This window comes from Alligator mississippiensis, chromosome 1 (assembly GCF_030867095.1).
Source record: "Alligator mississippiensis isolate rAllMis1 chromosome 1, rAllMis1, whole genome shotgun sequence".
NCBI classification, from domain to species: Eukaryota; Metazoa; Chordata; order Crocodylia; family Alligatoridae; genus Alligator; species Alligator mississippiensis.
The window spans coordinates 475488788-475497984 of NC_081824.1; positions in this window are offsets into that span (position 1 = coordinate 475488788).

Consider the following 9197-nt stretch of genomic DNA (forward strand, 5'->3'; position numbering starts at 1 on the left):
ATTAAACCGAGCGTCACTAAAATATGTTAAATATATCATAATACAGGCAGAACAAAAGTACTGCAACTAAAATGTGGTGAGACTTACCACCTGCCTGTCTGAAGTAAGGAAGAACTCTAAGTATCTGGTGTGTCCGTACAAGGGGTGGTAACGAGGATCATACTGGAAATTAAGGAGTATACAGCACCATGTACAGCCAGTCCAGGGAATGACATGTCATGCAAGAACAACAGCACCATAGTACAGTCCTGTGCTGCCATCCTATGTATTCCTGTGCGTCCAGTCCTATGTCTGCCACAGGTACCAGTCTGGAGAGTCATGTAACGTGAAAGGAGAGAATCAGCTGTTCATTTTAACATAGACGACACCATGGGTGACTGAATGGGCGTTATTTACACCCAGAGCTCTCCTTTACACGACTCTAGCACGTTTCCCGTCAAACGACTTGTTTTAGTGCCTTTACACAGAAGAGGGCAATTGTGACTGTGATTGCACAGAGCACGAATAGCAGAGAGCTGAAAAGGCATCATCGTCCTTTCAGGGAATGCGTCCCTCCATTCCTCCGCAAGAGCGCCCTCGGCATCACGCTCCCATCCCACATTATTTCAAAGCCCCTGCCTCAGTCCCCCCCGCGCTCCCGCCAGCCCCACCCCGGCCCTGCCTCAGTTTCCCACCAGCCTCCAGCTGGTCTGTGGTTTCCCTCATGCCTGAAGACCCCCCGCAACCCCCGCCCACCCCTGGGCCACGACCCCGCGCCCCGACCCGGTGCGGAGGGCAGTGCCACCCACCCACAACCCCGCCTGGCCCCCTCCGCCGGCCAGTGCCCAAGACTGTGGGCTTACTAGTAATGAAAGGTGGAGCAGAGCAGCTGCCCCCAGGCCCCAGGGAAAGGCCCGAGGACCCTGAAGAGGGGGAGGCAATGGACAATAGGTATGGGGGAAGTGAAGAGCTTGCGGCTTGGGCCCAACCCATAATAGCTGCAAGCCTGCGTGTGTGCATCTGTGTGTGCATGTGTGTGTCTGGGTTTATGGCCAGTTGAGTGTATTTGTCTTTGTGTCCATGTGTAGAGAATGAATAGAGTGCACGACCATCTGTATGAGTCTCTTCACTTGCGTGCATGCACACATCTGTGTTCGTGGCATGAACGACGCGTGCCCCGGGTGGCTGGGGGGCACGGCGGTAGCAGGAGAGGCAGGAGTGCAGTGGCTGTCAGAGGTGGGAGGGGGTGGAGGGTGACAAGCGCCAACCAAGGATCGGTGACCACCCGCAGGCGCTGCTGGCAGTGTCGGCAGTGCCTTTTTGTAGGGGTGCACCAGTTCGCCCGTGTGAACCCTCTACGCGTCGCCCCTGGTTCATGGCAGGGAAAGTGTGTTTGTGTGTCCATGTGCAGAACACCTGTCGGGTCCTAGGGATCCGATGGTTGCCAACATGAGTCTTCCACCCCCGGACAAGTGGTCTGGTAGAGAGGTTACATGGGACACTTGCAGGCCCCTTGGAGATAAGAAGGCGCGCCGGGCTGGTGGGTCACGAGCTCTTCCGACCGGGCATCAACGGGAGCGGCAGATTTTCCATGCAAACTTGTTAAAGCCGGAAGGAGGCGGAGGGGTGGTTGGCTGAGGCTGAACTAGAAAGTGCAGAACCTGGTCCTGAAATAAGCAGGGGCGTTAGGGAAACCCCTGGGGAGGAAAGAGTACAAATTGAAGAGCACCTGGCAGCTGCTCAGAGAGGAGAGAGACTTGGTTCGGGTTATTTGCATCTTCCGCGATGTCTTTCGAGAGGAACGTGGGTGGGTGGCAGGGTGAAGCACCGGCTCCACGCCGTGCCTAGAAGAGTGGTGCGAGAGCATAGCGCCCTGTCCCCGACCATTTATACGCCCCACGCAGCAGGAGCTCCGAAAGATGCTTGCATGAGGGGTAACAGTCCCATCCTGGGCTCTGTGGCAAAGCCTGGCGGGCCTTTAAGTCTCGGTGTAGGTTTCAGAGGGGTAAATGCTGGAGCCACTTTCGATGCCTTCCCCACGTCCCAGCTTTTAGAAAGGACAGGACAGGCCCGCTACGTAACGACACTTGACCTGTCCCAAGGGTAGTGGCCATGACCCATGGCCACAAAAGAGCACGCCAAAACTGCTTCTGGGACCCCCTGGGGCTGATATGAATTTTGCAGAATGGCCTTCAGGCTGCACGGGGCGGCCGCCCCTTCCAAAGACCGATGAACCAAGCTTTGGCCTTACGTGTGAGGTACGCGTCGGCATACATAGAGGATGTTGTCAGATGCACCAGAACTTGGGATCAGCATCTGAGAGCGGTGACGGCTGGACTTCAACAACTGAGGGAGCCTGGGCTGGCGGCCAAGCCAAGAAAAGGTGCAGGAGGAAGACGGGAATCAAAGTACCTGGGAGTCCTAGGAGGGCATGGGACCACCAAGCCTTTGGCAGACAAAATCCAGGCTAGACGAGATTTTGCACTGCCCAAAACCAAAGAGCAGATGAGATCCTTCCTGCACCTGGCTCATTATTATCAAGGGTTCATTGCTCGCTGGGCACAATGGTTAAGTGCAAGCAGGGGCGCGTGAGAGGCTGTGACATGGGTCCTGTGAGGACGGACAACTTTGTGAACATCAAGAAGGCCTCGTATCATCATGATGTCTTGGTGCAGGGAGCAGTGACTCCTGGCACACCACGCCACAGCAGGACCAGCCTCTGGAGCCTGGGCTACTCCCAGCAGACGGCTGCATACCCACCGCAAGCAGCCATGCCCCGTGGCCGGCACCAGCTCCCCAGAGCCCAGCCGGCTGCAGGGTCCCGGCAGGAGGCGCGGGTGGCACCGCCGGCAGGAGCGGGCAGGCTCAAGGCCCTGTCGTGGGAGGATCGCAGTGGCGTGGCGGGGCGGGCAGGTGGGAGCTGGGGAGGCGATGTCCCCACAAGGCCCAGCAGAGACCCCGGCACTGGCAGGGACGGGGCTCTGGCCGTTCCTCCAATCATCGCACGGGCAAGATTTGCATATGCAAATGTGACGTCATATTGAATGTAATATTTGAATGTTTATAATAGTTGCCCATTAGCCAGTTTAGGAAAAAGGCAAGGTTCATCTTCTTATCTAGGCCATTGTTTTGGCCTATGTGAGGAAAGTCGTGGCCTTGCTCAAAGTCTTAATCTTGATCTGGCTTTCACGCAGCAGAGGATCAGTTGCATTAAGACATAAAACATTGTCAGAACTATCAAGACAAACAATATTCCATACAGGATTTTCTGGCCAAGGACCCCGAAGCCTGGGAGCCAGGAGGTTAGCCAAGACCACATTTCTTCTAGACCCCAGTCAGTATTTTCTGAGGCCACTTGATGTAGGACCCTTAACTGATTTCGGATTTTGCGAATGTCAGTTTCTATTCGCATGTCCTGATTGACATAGACACAACAGGTGGAGTTTACTAAGGCACATACTCCTCCCTGGGATACCAATAGGTAATCTAGGGCTATGCAGTGTTGTATAGTTACTTGTGAGATCTGGGAGATCTCTTCTTGCAGAGCCTGAATTGCATCCGCAGTGGCATTTCCCATAGCTGCCTTTGTGGCTGAAATGTTAATTATGGCTAGTTCCAATTCTCTTACTCCAAGCCACGGTATGAAGGTTCTCACAAATTGATGGCACTCTGTGTTTCTGGTAGCTAAGGGGTTAACCGTCCTTTTCATTTGATGGTTGAAATTTTTTACTTGTTCCAGATACATTGCACTATGCATTTCGAAACCAGGGATAACACGTCCACGAGTGCATGCCCCCACCCAATTCCAGGGCAAGATTTTATGAGCCCTGTTTCTGCAGAGCCAGTAAAGGCCTGGGGCAGAAAGGGTACTCAAATCTGGACAGGTGTTGTGCCCTATCCGGCACTTTCAATTGATATGCATCGTATAGGACGGACCACGTTCGGCTGCTATCCTGCTGGACCGAGATATATTACAAGAAGTAAAATTGGAGTGAATGTCAAATTCCAATCTGTTTGCAATGAGAGTAACATGAGGTTCCTTAGAAAAGTTGTAGACCGTGAATCCTGTACAATTGAGAGAGGGTACTTTACCCAACAGGATTCCACTGGTGCTACTAGGGCTATAATCTAGAGTAGTTAGGCAATGAGGGTAGTGTCCTACAGGTGTGGCTTTATTATAAGCTCCGGTGTTGTTGGATCTGTAACAGAAAGGCGCCTCTACTCTTGGGGAGATTATCCAGTTAGCAGGGGCGGCCCTCCATTCCTTAGGAGTGGACCGATGGGCAGCTAACGAGTAGTGTCTAACGAAGCCGCCATTTATTGTTCCCCATTGCTGGAGGGATATTGGCACTCCGATCATTGGGATTCCTTGGTGTAGGTGCGCTGGGCTGTGACAGCATATCCAGCAGTCACTTTTATTTCCAGCTTGAGCCACCGTACGGGAGATCTGCAAATACAAATTTTTCTCCCACCCCCCTTGGGTGATACTGAGATACCCAAGTGTGATATATAAGGATATCAGTGCCATTTTTAGAGACAGGAGGGACAAAGCATTTCAACAACAAACATAACCAGCACCAGTAAGAAAAAGAACACTACCAGCCAAACCCAGGATGGCAGCCAAAGTCTTTCTTCGTCCTCTGGGCTCAAGTTACCTAAAGGACTGATAATGTCGGCTCTTGGTCTTGATCGAGGTGGTGATCTTCTGAATGGGAGCATTCACTTTCTTCGAGGCCGAAGATGATATCTTCGTTCTTCAACTGATGAATCTGGCTGGGCTGAGGTGTTGGGTGCAGGGGAGAGGTTATTAGCACTTGCACCCTGATGCTCCTCACTTGCCTGAGTGAGGTCCTGAAGGTCTTTGTCCTTGGCCTCAGGGAAAGATCCCAACCTGGGTTGGAATACAGCTGCTTCGGGGTCCAATGGAGGTGATACCTTCTTGCAGTGCGAGGCGTGAGTCCACGTTTGGTGACCTTGGCAACGAACAGCAGAATTAGTGGTCAGAAGTACCTGGAAAGGTCCTTTCCATCTGGGCTGAAGTGTGTTTTTCCATTGATAGACCTTTACGTAGACCCAATCCCCTGGTTCGAGGTTGTGACAGGCAACATCCGGTGGTTGAGGTAAGGCTTCTTGGACCTGTGAATGAACACACCTGGCATACTTCATTAATGCCTTGCAATAATTTAGTACAGTTTCATCAGTTAATTGTAGGTCTGTTTGGTGAGGGGTAACAGGTGGTGTAGCTGGCATCCTCATGGGTTGTGCCATGAGTATTTCATAAGGGGTTAGGCCATGTTTTCTGTTAACAGTGTTTCTAATGTGCATAAGAGCAATGGGCAGTGCATCAGGCCATTTGAGGCCTGTTTCAGCACAAATCTTCGAAATGCGCGTTTTTAAATCAGAGTTTTTACGTTCTACAGCACCACTTGACTGTGGATGATAACTACAGTGTAGGTGTTGCTGTATGTTGAGTGCTTGGCAGATGTTTTTTACTATCTGTCCTGTGAAATGGGTGCCACAGTCACTATCTATTGTGAGGGGCAATCCAAATCTAGGGATGAATTCTTTGAGCAATTTCTTTGCTACAGTGATGGAATCAGCACGTACGCATGGGTAGGCTTCCACCCATCCAGAGAGCACATCACTAATAACAAGAATGTATTCATAAGAACAGCACTTAGGTAGCTGCACAAAATCAATTTGCAGATTTACAAACGGTCCCCATGGAGGGGGATGGGCTGCGGGTGTCGTTTTTACCCGTTGCCCAATGTTGTGAGCTAAGCAGATGGGACAGGAGCTACAGTACTGTTGTGCCATGGAAGGAAAATTTGGAGCAAACCAATTTCTTTGTACTGTAGCAGTCATTCCTCCTTTGCTCGTATGGGCCACAGAGTGGGTTAAACGAGCAAGATGTGGCAAAAGCTCTCTAGGCGCCACCAGGCGGCCGTCCGGGGAGCGCCAGAGAGAGTCGGGGTGCAGTGAACATCCTGCACGCAGCCAGTCATTTATTTCCTTTTTTGGGGCCTGATTTTGAAGAAGGGCCAGACTTGAAAGGCTAGCCAAAGGAGACTGGTCTGCTGAAAAACAAACAAAAACAGAGTTAGGAGCCTGTGGGCCAGAAAAGGCTGCATTTCTGGCAGAACGGTCTGCCAGATCATTTCCTCGTGTGACATCATCAAAGGGTTTCTCATGAGCTTTACATTTAACAATAGCAATAGCAAGAGGCAATTGAACAGCTTCTAAGAGCGCTTTTACATAACAACCATGACTGATTTGGGTCCCTGATGAAGTGAGGAACCCTCTTTGTTTCCAGATTTGTCCAAAATCATGAACAACACCAAAAGCATACTTAGAGTCAGTATAAATGTGGTTTGATTTTTTGCAAGAATGCAAGCACGTGTTAAAGCAATGAGTTCAGCAACTTGAGCAGAACGAGCTTGGGGTAAAGAATAGGCTTCCAAAACAGCATACTGAGTGCATACTGCATATCCCGCAACTAATTTGCCTGCATCATTTCTAAGACAGGAACCATCAACAAACAAAACAAGGTCAGAGTTCGGGATAGGAATGTCCTTGAGGTCAGTTCGAGGGGTTAACAATTGAGTTGTGATAGACAGGCAATCATGAGGCTCACCATCAGAGGCAATAGGCAGAAGTGACGCAGGATTCAGAATTGAACAGCGATTTAAGGTTACATTTGCAGCTGACAGTAGAAGTTTCTCATATTTAGTAAGACAGGAATTGGAAATGTGCTGAGTTTTGCCCTTGAGCAGAAGGGCCATCACAGCATGTGGAACTGCAACGGTTAAAGAGTGTCCCAAAACTAGAGAATCTGCCTTTTCAACCAACAAGGCAGCAGCTGCAACTGAACGGAGGCAAGGAGGAAGTCCCGCAGCTATGGGATCAAGGGCAGAGCTGTGATATGCAATTGGGCGATGCTTTTCACCATGCAGCTGAGTGAGTACTCCTAAAGCAGAACAAAGTAAAGGGTTTCTTATAATTAGGAAGTCCAAGAGCGGGAGCAAGAGTGAGGGCTTGCTTAAGGGCCACAAATGCTTGTTTGGCTTCAGGAGTCCAAGGGAGGGGTTCCGGGGTGGTATCATGAGTGAATGCTTGCAAGGGTTTTGCAAAAGCAGCATAACCCAGGATCCACTGTCTACAATAACCCGTTGCACCTAAGAATCCCCTCATCTGTTTTTTAGTTATAGGTTTAGGAATGTTGAGGATAGCTTCAACTCTACTAGGGGAAAGGTGTCGTTCTCCTGTTGAGATATCATGCCCTAAATAATGTACCTTAGACTTGCAGAGCTGCAATTTAGATTTTGAAGCCTTGTGGCCTTTCTGAGCTAAAGCTGTGAGGAGTGTCAAAGTATCTTGCTTACAGGCCTCCAAAGTGGGGGAGGCTAACAATAGATCATCAACATACTGAACAAGGGTGGACCCCCCCTTTGAACGTGATAGGATCCAGATCTTTTTTTAGGATCTGGGAAAACAGGGTTGGGGACTCTGTATATCCCTGAGGGAGTCTTGTCCAGGTATTTTGAAATCCCTGATAAGTAAATGCAAACAGATACTGGCTATCCTTATGAACGGGGATAGAGAAAAAAGCAGAACAAAGATCCACTACTGTGAAATATGTAGCATCTGAAGGGATACAGGAAAGAATAGTGGCAGGGTTAGGGACCACGGGGAAAGCGGGTAACACAGCGGCATTTACAGCTCGAAGATCTTGCACAAAGCGATACGTATCTTTACCAGGTTTTTTGACAGGTAGGATAGGTGTGTTGCAAGGGGAGCGTATTGGGACAATAATCCCTTGCTCAAGGAGTGAGGAAACGACAGGCTTGATCCCTTCCTCAGCTTCCTTTGAGATGGGGTACTGTGGGACACGAGGAAGTGGCTTGGCAGGGTTCAGGATGATACGCACTGGTTCAGCACTCAGCATGTGCCCCACTTCATTCGCATGGGTGGACCACAGCTGTGGAGGTACTCGTGCCAACAGTTCCTCTTGCAAGAAGGAAGTGTCGGAATCAGAGTACTCTTGGGTTAGCAAAGCCACAAGCTCGGTTTCCCTATGTTCCGGTACCTCAAGGTAAACACCATCTGGGCTACAATAAATCACGCATCCCAGTTTACACAGCAAATCCTTACCAAGAAGGTTGACAGGTGCACAGGGGCTAAGAAGAAAGGCATGATTTCCAGACAAAGGGCCAATAGAGATGGAGACAGGTTCAGAGACGGGATGTGGGATAGGTTGTCCGCCTATACCGACAGCATTTACAGTTTCAGGAGAATAAGGTAGAAAAGGAAACTCAGCAGCCTTTAGCGTGGAGTGGGACGCTCCAGTGTCGACAAGACAGGAGACAGGTTTACCAGAAATAAGGCATTCAACAAACGGACCAGATTGGTCAGTAGCAAGCAAAGGAGCAATGATGTCACTGTCCCTCAGGCTGTCCTATTCAACACTGAGAAAATTGACAGGAAGTGGAGGTGGGCTAGGGTCTGGGTCCTTGGCCGGGGCGGTTGCGGCATTCTGATTTCCTATGTCCTTCTTGCTTGCAATAATGACATTGGTTCCCATAGCCTGGGTTTTGTGGGCTCAAGGATCTATCTCTTCCCCTGAATCTACCCAGGCCTCCCCTTCCCCATCCTCGTCCGCTTCCTCTACCTGGACCCTGCAACTGAGAAATCTGTAAGGCCATTAACTTAAACTTGGCACTGTCTTTAGACCGTTCCAATTTGTTATGAAAATGGTTAGCCGCAGCAAGGACTTCAGTCAAATCTTTAGTTTCCCAGCCAATAATTACTGTTTGAATTTTCTCAGCAATTTTAGGGTTAAGTCCCTGGACGAATGCTGCCACTATTGCTTGTTTAGCATTTCCGACTGGGTTATCCATTCCTGAGTATCGTTCAAATGCCTGTTTGAGGCGTTCTAAATAGTCACTGGGGTGTTCATTTTTGTTTTGTTTACAGGTATTTATTTTGGTCCAGTCTGCCTTTTTTGGGCAAATTGTGAGAACTGCCTGAACCAAAGCATTTCTCTTGTCAATAAAGTCTTGGCCAATCCCTGGGTTTTGATCTGGCCAAGTACAGGCAGCGTACAGACGTAGCATAGTTTCCTTGGGCAAAATGGATCGCATGAGCTGGTTAATGTCAGCCCATGTTGGATTATAACAATTTATAACAGTCTGCAATTCTTCCTGAAATTTTTCTGGGTC